This window comes from Mauremys reevesii, linkage group 14, assembly GCF_016161935.1.
Source record: "Mauremys reevesii isolate NIE-2019 linkage group 14, ASM1616193v1, whole genome shotgun sequence".
NCBI lineage: Eukaryota > Metazoa > Chordata > Testudines > Geoemydidae > Mauremys > Mauremys reevesii.
Window position 1 is genome coordinate 37390257 of NC_052636.1, and position 12827 is coordinate 37403083.

The following is a 12827-nucleotide window of genomic DNA, read 5'->3' on the forward strand; positions in this document are numbered from 1 at the left end:
TTATTGAGAAGCTGAAAAAAGAAATCACACGGCCCCCTTTATTCCATCCCAGTTCTCTGGCTCCTAATGAGCAGCGAGGTCCAGTACAGTGAGAGGTTATTTAAAAACTCTGCTCACATAAACAAAGTGTTCCTCTGACCCCAAAGCGTCAGCCACATCACCAGGTCAGTATAGGTTTGGATATTACCCAAAATTCCATCCTTCCAGACAATCCTTTAACATCTAAACTAAAGGTTTAAAGGAAAGAAAGACAGAAAGAAGTTAAATGGGAACGCAGTCAGATACATTCCAAAACGAATATATCAGGTTCTTAGCAGTATTGGTGAGTTGCTGGCTTGAAAGTCCGTCTGGAACACATCCATAGCTTGGATGGGTCATTCAGTCCTTTGTTCCAGGGTTCAGTTTGTAGAGAAGTTGCTCCAGAGGTAGGAAGGGGGATTGAAGACAAAATGGAGATGATGCAGCTGCCCTTTACATTCCTTTTGCCATGTGGCCTGTACTTCCTGTGTCCCAAACACAAGCTTCACAGCACATGGCATGGAAAAGCCTTGGAGTTCTCATTACACAGGCATACCCCGGCATGTCTTGCTGACTCAATAGGTGAGCCTTGGTCCTTTCCATGGGCTTATTGTACAGCTGATGACCCTGAATGGGCCATCAAACAGGCTAGGCAGTGTTGATGCCAATATGTCTGGGGGTGTCACCCAGAAACACTGCACAAGTATCGAAATACAGATATACTCTACACACCTATAACTCACAATGCAAAGGTGAGACAAACGTAGAAACAAAATTATCATACTTGGCAAATCATAACATTTTCACTGACACCTGGCATGGCATATCTAGCATGATTCATTGCAATTTTATCAGATTATATTATTATTTTATTATTAATACCAAAGTGTCTCACAATTCCATACAGTGTCACACTTGGTAAACCAGTGAATTCCCAGGACCAGTTCCCCAGGTCCTTGAAGATGCCGAACACTGTGCTTATGAGGGATTGAAATACCCACATATCTGCTGGGAACACACACACACAGACACTGTGTCAGTCTATACCCCTGTGTTCACGCTTATAGAAAATTATGATCAATTTTGTACACAGTATGGCTTGTGAGGTATCATTTGAAAATGCATAACCTGCTGAATATTATCCTCCAGTTAAAATGTGTAGTAACACTGTATGTAAAGTTATGAGATTTTACAGTATGATATTACTGAAAATGTTACAATTCTGGGGAACACCCACAGAGCAGTTCCTCAGAGACAGCAAGGCAAACAGCCATTCTCCTGCAGGGGGAAGGTGTGAAGAAGACATTTACAGTCCATCACAGGGACCTCTTGAAGCTGTTGTGGATAACAACCACACGATTGATTTTGAATAAGCTCAGCCTGAGGCTCTTTTCTTAGTTAAAAGTGCGCAGGGGGCGACAGCTCTTGGAATACTGTCCCCCTGAGCTAAAAATCACACAAGCCTTTTAAAGCTTAAAACCCCAAACAACGACACATATGTTGCACGTTAATTACCTTATTTGGAATATATTGCAAAATATGATGCGAGCAATGTTGGAAATAGTTAAGAAAAGGATAGATACGACAGAATATATCATATATCATATTTGTAAAAACAGCAAATAAATCCATGATAGACCCACATCTTGAATACTGCATGCAGATGTTGTCGCCCCATCTCAAAAAAAGATATATTGGAATTGGAAAAGGTTCAGAAAAGGGCAACACAAATGATTAGGGGTATGGAACAGTTATGCCAGACCTAACCCCCAGTTTCACTTGAGCAAACAGGAGCTATTTGACACTGTGCGATACGGCTCCTGTGCTCTGTTCCCAAAGTGTTCTGCAGCAGGGGAGGGTCTGTGGCAGTGTGTGTGTGTCACTGGCATATTGGGGTGATGCTGAAACAGGACAGAGTAGAGGTGGCATCATGGGGCTGGCATGAACCTTTTCTCTTCATTTCCCCTTCCAAGATCCGAGGGGACAGGAACCCTTACCCAGCGAGGTCACAGTCTCATAGTTCTCCTGCATGACATCGCAGTAGAGGGCTCTCTGAGCGGGGTCCAGCAGAGCCCACTCTCCCCTGGTGAAATGCACAGCCACCTCCTCGAAGGTCACCGGCCCCTGAAAGAGCAAGAACCCAACACTCAGGATCTCTTTCCCCACTCACAGCCCCACTATTTGTGGCAGAGAGGAGCCAATCAAATGGAAGCTCTGGGTGGATCACAGTCAACAGAGTCCCACCCCGACCCCGCTCAGCGTATCCAGCAAATACCAGGGTGAGGGGACGAAGAGAGAGCCCCTTGTCTCTCCCAGCAGATCCATCACACACCTACTAGCCACCGACTGATACAGGAGATGGAGCCCCTAGCAGGGTTCAGGGAGAGCTCCCTGGTAGGAAGCCCAACACCCTCCCCATTGTGAGGAGCAGGATATGAAGGGAGAGGCAGCTCCAATAAGCCTGACTCATGGGTTCCCCCTTCTTATCTCACAGCAGCCGCTGGTTAGTGAGCTCAGGCTCCAGCACTGGGAGTCTGATCAGTTTGATAGTTCCATGTAGGTGGGCTATTTTCTTTCTTCACAAATTAGGGCATTTCCACCTCCCAACCTCCTGGGTCTGTTCCTAGAATCTAGGGCACTTATTAAATAACTCCCAGCGGGTTTGCCACACCCTGGCCTCCTCCTTTCCCCACGCTGTGAATTTCCTGCCCCGCTCCAACCTCCAGACCAGACTGTGCAAACCTTCCCATCTCCGGTGTATTTGCTCTCCCTCTCCTCCAGCAGGAACCCACCAGCAACCCCCCGATAATCTCTACCTGAGTTGGCTCCACTGCAGCCATTTCTCTTCCCTGTCCCATGCCAGGCTGGGATGAGCTGGAGCAAAACATGGACGTCATTCTGCAGCCTGTCTGGGGGAGAAGGGCAGTTGTGGGCGTTTCAGAACCGATTTTAGTTAATTTCACATCAGAATTCCCCCAGGCCCCTTCCCTGCAGACAGACACCCTAGATTCTGCCATGCTGGGAAATGCTCAATCTGTTTATTACAATGTAGATCTGGCCCCTCCTGCCAGGCTAAGCCCACAGAGACATTTTTAATTTCCCTTCTCCCTTCCCTCACCCCATAACAAAGTCTCTGAACACAAGGCTAGAAAAGAGCAGAACCAAAGGAGTCACTGTGGGGGATTCCCTCGGACACTGACCCCACAGCAGCCACACCCCAGCAGGGGGAATATGGAGTCAGGAACTGGCTTTCCCTCTGTTTGATCCTTGTTTTGTTCACTGGAAAGTGGTTCTGCCCAGGGATGCAGCAATACATGTGTCTGGGTGGACTAGAGAGCTAGAAATCTCTCCCCGCTCATTTCTACCACTGCCCCTTTCAGTCTCTCCTTCCCCTGTCCTCTCTCCCTGCCCCTCTGGCTGGGAAAGTCCCATTCCTGGGGGCTTTGCTCTCCCATGGCTGGATTTTCTCCTGGCAATTGCTACTGGGAGGAGAAATGAGGAGGGGCTGTTTGTGCAGAGTCACTTTCTTGCCAGACCCCAGGACTTTCCCTGAGGTCTTTCAGTTACCTGGAGACTCTGGCTCAGAATTTAATATTAACAGGGCCCAGGGCTGCCCTAGGGGGCTAGGGCCAGCTGGAGAAAGTCATCCCCTGGGCCGGGCAGAGAAGCACCTTTAATTAAGGTCACTTCCCAGCACAGAACCCCTCTGGGGGAGCAGCAGCTGCTAAGCCTGGTCTCCCAGGTCACAGTGGAGGCTGCAGCATCTGACCCAGGAAGCTGAACCCCAATATCCTGAGCAGAGAGGGACAGAGCGTTTGAGCAGCTTCCCTCCTTTAGCTCTCTGGGGAGAGCAGCTAATGAGAGCCCCTACTCACAGGGAGAATTGCTAATGTCATTCAGAGTCACTCCTTGTCCATCTGGAGTCACTCCTTGTCTTTCCATACAGTGACTCTGGATTAACATTGGTCTCAATGAAACCAGAGTTCAGAAAGAATGAGTCCAGAACGCTGTGGAAGAGACCATTGTGTGGCAGTGCTGACCCCCTTCCCACCTCCCTCACCCCCCAGATCCAGGACAAGGACTGGGCAATGGACTGGACAATCTAGGACAATGGAACTGGAAGTTCCTGCAGTTTTCAAGAGGGGAGAAGAGCAAAAATCTATGATTTCACCTCTCAGTGTTTGATAAGTGGCTAGAAAGTTATCACAGTGACTGGGCCTGGCCGGGGAATGTCGGGCAGTGCTTGGAGCCAGGATTCTGGCATAAGCTAATCAGGGAGAAGAAGCGAGGTCAGGAGCAGCCCCCAGAGCCCCAGCCAGCCCCCACCCAGATATTCCCTGGGACCCAGCCCCCAGAGTCCCTGGCTAGGGAGCTCAGATACCCCTCAGAGCCCCACCAGCCAGAGAACACCCACCAGATCATCACTGCCGGGTTGGGAATCCCAAAGGGTTCCCCCCACCAAGAGACCCCAACAGCCAGAGACCCCCCAAAAGAGACCCCCACTGGGAACTCAGTCCCTCACTGCCTGCCTAGGACCCCCTCCGCCCCTGGGGTGGCAGGGCAGGGGGTGCAGACAGGGGCAGGGGGTGCAATGGGGGGTGGCTGCGGCGGGGGGGTGCAATGGGGGGCAGGGCAGGGGGTGCAGACGGGGCTGGGGGAGGGTGACAGGGGCTGGCTGCGGCAGGGGGCTGCAGGCAGGGGGCTCTGGGCGGGGGAGGGGCGCAGACACTCACACGGGGGGGGGGCTGGGAGCAGCAGGAGGCAGCCGGGCACCCACCAGGCAGCAGCAGGAGCCCCAGGGCCAGAGCTCCAAAGAGCAGCAGCAGCAGCAGGGCCAGGAGGCAGCTCACGTGGCTCCCGCAGCGCCGCCCCCCGGCGGCCGGGAGGAGGAATTGCACCTTCCCAGCCAGAGCCCATCCAAGCGACCCGGCTCCAGCTCCCCCTGCCCCCTGCCCTGCCCTGGCAGAGACCCGGCACCTCCTAGAATATCAGGGCTGGAAGGGACCTCAGGAGGTGTCTAGCCCAACCCCCTGCTCAAAGCAGGGCCAATCCCCAACTAAATCCCCAAATGGCCCCCGCAAGGAGTCAGCTCCCAGCCCTGGGTTTAGCAGGCCAGTGCTCCAACCACTGAGCCATCCCACCCCCACTCCAGGGGCAGCCATGTGCTGGGGAATGACTCAGGGCAACAATTTCCCACCTACACAAGGACAAATCGCTGCAGATAAAACGGGTGGGAAAATGCCCCTCACTAGAGAAGATTTTAAACTGACGTTTGAGACTCATGGGGAGAACGGGGGAAATCGGGGGGGGATGGGAGAGCTGATCACTGGAGGGGATGGGGGGAAATCGCCCCAGATTTTATAGCCCGTGTGAGACACTGAGAGAGAAAAGGGGCAGAACTAGAGAGAATTTGTATCGGGGGCGAGAGGCAAGTGGCACAAACAGGGACAGGATCCAATTAACCCCCCTCCCCCCTTCCCCCGCCCGCCACTTCCCCCCCGGGAATTTCCTGGCTGCCCAGAGACAGTTCAACCCCCGCGTCCCACTGACCTTCCCCTACAACTCCAGCTTCTCCCCTCCCTGCCTGACACCCCCCATCTCCCCCCCACCACCGGGGATCCCCCCTGCCAGGCCCCAGTCTCTGCCCCCCAAATCCCACTGGGGCTGAGGCAGCTCTGAGGCTTCTCCCAGGTTCCCCAGGGCAGAGTCACTTTCCTGCCCAGCCCCAGTGCCCCCCCCCCGGGGTCTCTCACTCCCCGGGGGCTCCGTGGGAGGCTGGACACCAGGGATGCAGGACGGCAGGAATGGGGGTGACAGGCCTCCTGTGCCTCAGTCTCACGGCGGCACCGAGGGGGCTCGTCACTCTCCGGCTCGGGAGCACTGGGAAGACCCGACCGTGGAGGGGCCGTCGCTGGGGCGGCTCACGCAGGCGCTGAGCACGTCCTTATATCACTTCTGTGGCGGGAAAAGTGCTGAGGAGACGGAACACTGAGGGCTGGTTTTGGCGGGAAAAACCGGTTTAGACTGGTTTGAGCCTGTGTCCTGATGGTAAACAAGTCCCCTCTCAGAGCTGGAGTCCAGGGGTCAATAGTTCATATGCTCCAGATTGGATCTTATTTTAAAGCCAGTGATTTACCTCATAAACATCTTATTAACCAACTCATTGAACCTATTGAACAGTTTATACTTCTTACACCTAACAATGAGATAAAAAAAACAACAACACAGACAAACCTTATCGGTAACAGCTAATGTCCTAACTGGGAAATCAGCAGCGGTTTGTAGCGGGGGGAGCGCACAGTCTGAATGTGTATGACCCGACCAGCCTCAGCCCCCAGCCCCACATAGCAGTGGGGCTTGGCACTCTCTGTGCATTGGTGTGGTGGCTGAGTGGTTAACCAAGCAGTGACAATCCAAGGAGGTTCCCTGAGTCAGTCTCACTCCTGAGGAGATTCTGCACCAAAAAAATTCTGTGCATAATATTTTAAAATTCTGCAAATTTTATTTGTCAATAAGTAAATGTGGAGGCTCCAGCACTGCAGGGGGGAGCACAGGCTGCTGGATGCACGGAGGTGGGAGATCACCCTGCAGCCCCCACTCTCCTCCAGTGAAACAGACTTGGTGGTGGGGCTGCACCTCTCTGCTGCCTGCTTCAGGAGCCCCAAAAAGACTCCCCAGAACTGCTCATGAGGGACACATGTGCCTTCCCTTTGCTTCCCCATCAGAAAGTCAGAAAGCCTGAGCAGCTGACCCCGGGCGATTTGAAAGGGCCTGGGGGCTCCTGCCACCACTACCGGCAGCACAGCAGGACTAAAGTGGATTCCTGCCCACCCTGGCTCCGCACGGCGCACCACTCCCAGAAGCATCTGGCACATCCCTGCAGCCCCCGTGGGGTGTCTCTCTCGCACGCTGCCCGCACCCCAAGTGCCAACTCTGCCATTGGAACTGCGGCAATGGGAGCTGCAGGGGTGGTGCCAGCGGGCAGTGGTGCCAGGAGACCCACGGCCCCCGGGCCTCCTCCATGTAGGAGTTGCTGCCAGATGGGGGGTGTGGGTCACTTTCGGGAGCTGCCCAAGATAGGTGCCACACCCTAACCCTCTGCCACAGCCCAGATCCCACACCCCGCCCACACTCAAACTCCCTCCCAGAGCCCAGCACTGCCCCCCTGCCCCGCAACTCCCTGCCCCAGCCCAGAGCCCACATCCAAACTCCCTCCCAGGGTCCACCCCCCGCCTCCCCTGCACCCCAACTCCCTGCCCAGCCCAGAGCCTGCACCTCATGTACCCAAACTCCCTCCCACAGCTTTGGGGGCGGGGTGAGGAAGGACGGACAAGACTTGGACCAGTTCTGGGCATCACCAGAAGTTATATAAACCTGGTGACGCTGAGCTGGAGCCCCAGTCAAGGCACATCTCTCTCCTTACAGGGAGGGACTCTGTGGGGCAGGGCGCTGCTGGGGGTTTATTCCGTCCTTTAATGGCTGTGGAAGGGGAAACAGGGAGAGAATTTGCTCCTCTGTTCTCTGCGGAACACGTGCAGGCAGCGGGATTATCTCCAGGGCTGTAACAAAACACAAACTAGCAGAAGGGGGGAAGGGATTTCCTGCAGGATGGATTCCCAGTGCAGCTCCCAAGCTGTGCCCTGGCGAGCTGTGCCCAGGCAGGGGATTTAGATGCTTTAGAGGCAGGTGATTGACACGTGCTCGGTCCCATCTCCAGCGCTGAACGGACACGTGCTCGCTGCATTCTCAGCCGGGGGCTCCGGAGTCTGATGGTTCAGCAGCACCAGCCCCGCCCCCGCTTTTCCCCTGGGGCGCCCCGGCCCCCTCCTGCCCCCTCCAGGCTGAGGCGGGTCCCCGCGTGTCCCACCCCCCTGCGTGGGGCCCGGGGGCGGGGCCAGGCCCGGGGAGGAGCCGCCCTTCCTGCCCCCGGCCCCCGCCCTTTGTGCGGCAGCGGGGCCATGGCCGGGGCCGGGAGCGCAGCGCGGGGGCTGCTCCAGCCCTGCAGCCCGCGGGGCAGCGCGGTGGGGCCGGGGACACGCGTGGGGCGGACACGCTCCTGCCGGGGCGGGCCCGGCTGCCTGGTTCGCCCCCTGCCCGGGGTCCCCGAGCTCCCGCGGCCGGAGCGGGCTGCCCGGGGCGGGGCCGGGCGACGGAGCCCGGGAGCGGCTGGGCCGGGAGCTGCAGGAGGGGCCGGAGCGCGGCTCGGCTGCAGAGCTCGGAGCCCAGGCTGGGCCCGGGGTGTCAGAGCCGGGCTGGGGGAGCTGGGAGTGCGCGGTGGGGGAGCAGCTGGGGATGGGTCTGTGGGGGAGCTGGGAATGCGCTGGGGTCAGGGCTGGAGGGGAGCAACTGGGGTTGGGGGAGCTGGGAGTTTGGGGTGGGCTGGGGAGCGGCTGGGGTTGGGGCTGTGGGGAGCTGGGAGTTTGGGGTCCGCTGGGGTCAGGGCCCAGGGGAGCCGCTGGGGATGGGGGCTGTGGAGGAGCTGGGAGTCTGGGGTGTGCTGGGGGGGGGTCAGGGCCCAGGGGGAAGCAGCTGGGGATGGGGGCTGTGGGGGAGCTGGGAGTTTGGGGTGTGCTGGGGGGGTTAGGGCTGGGGGGGAGTGGCTGGGGATGGGGGCTGCTGGGAGCTGGGAGTTTGGGGTGTGCTGCGGGGGGTCAGGGCCGGGGGGCAGCGGCTGGGGGCTGCTGGAAGCTGAGAGTTTGGGGTGTGCTGGGGGATGTTTGGGGGACTCCATGTTCAGATCTGGCCCTGCGGCAGCTTTGGGGGCTGGCGCTGGGGAAAGTGGGGGGCTGTCTGAAGTTGGCTGCTTGGGATGTGGGTGAGGCCCTGGGGAGCTGGGGGTTGGGCTGCACCCCGTCCCTGCAGCCTGGAGCCCTGCTTTTCCTCTGGAAAAGCTGCTCCCTGTTTCACCATCTCCTCTCGGTCTGAGTCCCAGGGACCCTGCACAGGCGTCTGCAGGGCAGGACGGGCCCTGAAATCTGGCAGCTGGGAGGTTTGCAGCAGTTTCTAACCCTCCTTCCCCTGCTTCTTCCAGGAGGCCCCACAAAAGCATCTGGCCCCTCTGGGAAAAGAGAGAGAAGCAGCCAAAGCCGAGGAGGAGCGGCAGAGCGAGGAGCTGCTGGTAGGTGCCCAGAGCCCCCCGCCACTTAGGTTTGCCTGGCATAAGAATGACCTGGTGAATGCAGGGCCCACCCTGCCAGCCTCAGCCAGGGACCCATCCCCACTGGAGCCCAGGGAGCCTGCAGGGTCAGACACGGGGGTAACGTGATGCCCTTAGGACGCAGGAGGCTGCTGGGCAGGAGAGGGTCAGTCTGTGTTAGCCCGGAGCCCCTGCCCACGGGCTGTCTGGATGTCACAGTGACCAGGGATCCTTTCTAGCTCCTGGGGGGATGGGGAGGAAGGAGATGAAATGTGGGCTGCAGAGATGGAGGATTTGGCTCAGTGCACGTTGATGAGGTTTTGGGGAGAAGTGTCCCTCCTGTAGGTGATGTACAGCTCACCCCGGTTCTGATCCCTCCTCCCTTCCCGGGATAAATGAACTTCCCATCCCCCACCACCAGAGATCTTGTGTTCTGGTAAATAACTCTGCCATCCGCCCCCAGGTGCATTTATGATTTTCCCCTGTTATGGAGCAGATACATTTCAATGTTGATAAATGCAAAATAGTGCACATTGGAAGAGATAATATCAAATGCACATAAACTGATGAGGTCTAAATTAGCTGTTACCACTCAAGAAAGAGATTTTGGAGTCACTGTGGATAGTTCTCTGGAAACATCCACTGAATCTGCAGCAGCAGCCAAAAAAGCAAACAGAATATTGGGAATCATTGGGAAAGGGATAGACAATAAAACAAAATATCCTATTGCCTCTATATAAATCCATGGTATGTCCACATCTTGAATACTGTGTGCAGATCTGGTCGCCCCATCTCAAAAAAGATATATTGGAATTGGAAAAGGTTCAGAGAAGGTCAGCAAAGATGATGAAGGATATGGAACAGCTTCCATATGAGGCGAGATTAATAAGACTGAGGCTATAGCTGCACGCTGCAGCTTTTAGCCACACTGTAGCAATAAATGAAGCCAAGTCCGTCAGTGTGTTCCAGTGGAGCGCCCCCACGGGAGTTTTCCACGTCCTTTTATTGTAAATGGTTACATAAATCATCCTATTATGCGCATGTGCAACCTCAGTCCAACTACTTGCCCTTTCTGGTAATTGGTGCTTTGTGCATAGCGTGTTCCAAAGGTAAACATCTGGTCGGCGCTTAATCAGTGTGTCTCCTGACCGAGTGTGGGGGGGTGGGAACCACTTCAGCCGCTCTAAATTCGGGGGCGGTCTTCCTACCCCCTTAGTGCTTAAGAAGTGTAAAGTTCCTACACCACACGACTGTGCCGCTACAGCCGTTCTGCTGCCAGGCGCGCAGTGTAGCTGCTCTTTGTTGGCAGGAGAGAAGTGCCAGTGTAGACAAAGCCTGAGACTCTTCATCTTGGAGAAGAGACGACTAAGGGGGGATATGGTAGAGGTCTATAAAATCATGACTTGTGTGGCGAAAGTAAATAAGGAAGTGTTATTTCCTCCTCATAACACAAGAACTAGGGGTCATCCAGTGAAATGAATAGGCAGCAGGTTTAAAACAAACAAAAGGAAGTATTTCTTCACCCAACACACAGTCAACCTGGGGAACCCCTTGCCAGGGGATGCTGTGAAAACTAAGACACTAACAGGGTTCTAAAAAGAACTAGAGAAGTGCATGGAGGACAGGTCCCTTAGGGGCTATTAGCCAGGATGAGCGGGATGGTGTCCCTAGCCTCTGTTTGCCAGAAGCTGGGAATGGGCGACAGGGGATGAATCACTTGATGACCTGTTCTGTCCATTCCCTCTGGGGCACCTGGCATTGGCCACTGTCAGAAGACAGGATACCGGGCTAGATTGGCCTTTGGTCTGACCCAGTCTGGCCAGTCTTTTGTTCTCTGTTCCCCTGTTACTGAGCCACCCTCTCCCTGATGCAGAAACAGACGGCAGCCGAGAGGCAGAAGATCGTCTGGGAGTGGCAGGAGCTGCGAGGGTTTCTGGAGGAGCAGGAGCAGCGGCTGCTGTCCCGGCTGGAGGAGCTAGAGAGAGCCATTGTCCAGAGAAGGGATGAGGGCGTCTGCAGCCTGTCCTGGCAGATTTCCCTGCTCAGCGAGAGGGGAGGAGAGAAGGGGCAGCAGCCGCTGAGCCAACCCCTGCAGGTCAGGCTGTCATTGCAATGATCATACGCAGCGTTTCTCTAGGCGCTTCTGAGCCCTAGACCCCAAAGCACTTTACAGAGTGGGGTCAGGGGCATTATCCCTATGGGACAAATGGGGAAAGTGAGGCAGAGGGAGGGGCAGAGCCCTGCCCAAGGTCACCCAGTGAGTCTGGCAGCAGCGCCAGGGATGGGCCCTGGGAGTCCTGGATGCTGCAGCCCCAAGACCTTCTCTCCTGGAAATGTCTCTCTGCATTTGCACTTGGAGGGTGAAATCCCCTCCCCCACCATGCTGAGGTCCCGAGCCAGGCCCAAGGCCCCTGTCACTGCAGGTTAATGGGTTTAGTGGGGCCAGGGGCCTTCTGGGTCTCTCAGCACTGGGGGGAATTTGATTCTCAATGCAGAGAAATATCTTCTGCCTGTAAAGTGCCCGGGGAGAAGATTTCCACAGTGGGACCTGCCCGCAGGGTTTGCTGGGGCTGTTAGGGGGGCAGCAGCTCTGGGAATGGAAACCTGAAATTCCCCTACTGCCCGAGGCCTCAGTGATGACCCCTGCAGAGCAGGAGGCCTCCCGCCCAGGGACACTCCCCCTGACGGCCTCCTCTTTCTCTCCTCTTTAGGGTGCTGGGAGCACTGGGGGCAGGTAAGTCCTGGGCTCCATTTCGCTCCCCCCTCATGGGCCGCTAGGTTTGATAACTGCACTGAATAGGAAGCTGCCCCCTGCCCTGGGACCGTGTGATTCTGGCTCTGCTAGTGGCTGACTCAGGTAGGAGAAGAGCCGGTTACTGTCTGGTCGCTCATGAGGTCACAGCAGGGCTGCTAGACCCAGGCCGATGGGACAGACCAGGCCTGTCTCCTGGACTGACGTGGCCGCGTCATGTACTCAGAGGGTGCAGAATCTCAGCTTTTGCATTTGTTAAAGTGAGTTGCCGGCCCTCAGCACCTCCCCAGTGTAAACGGAGACAGTGTTGCCTTGCTGGGGCTGCCAGCAGCCTGAAGCCGTAGCTCTGAGAGCGTGAACTCTCCTGTCCCCTGTTAATGTCATCGAGGTGTCAACTGAAATGGCAGGAGTGTTCCCTGGCTGATCACTCGAGCAGGTGGAACGGGGAGAGGGCGGGAGTGAAGCCTTTGTGGGGTGGGAATAGGGGGTTGCTGTAGGGAGGGAAGAACAGAGGAGAGACAACAACAAGGAAGCGAGAGAGAAATGGGGAAAGGAGGGTGGGAAAGGCAGGGAAACACAGGGAAGAACCAGCAGGGCCCTACAGGGGTGTCCAGGAGGGGGCTGTTTTCCTCCTGAGTGACACTGAACGTGACAGGCAAAGACTTGGCAAAATACTAAGAACTAAAATTTATTTCCCATACGAAGGGCAGATTCCCCCCTTGTTCTTCGTACGTGGGTGTCCCATGGAGAGCAGTGGGTGTTCTGCTGTGAATGGAGCAGGGCACAGAGTCCTAACCCGATGCCCTGGCCACTGGCCGTAACGGACAGGGCAATGTGGCCCTCTCTGCGAATGAGCTGGACTCCCCAGGGTTACTGCTTCAGCTGAAGGGTTGGGGGGTTTTGGCATTAAAGGGCCCATGT

General features: G+C 56.1%; 1 protein-coding gene across 1 annotated transcript in view; it reads left to right on the plus strand.

The window, feature by feature from the left end:
• Positions 1–12827, plus strand: part of LOC120381700 (zinc finger protein 850-like) — a gene marked incomplete at both ends in the record, with an annotated part of 483140 nt that overhangs the window by 20448 nt on the left and 449865 nt on the right. The window lies entirely within an intron of this gene.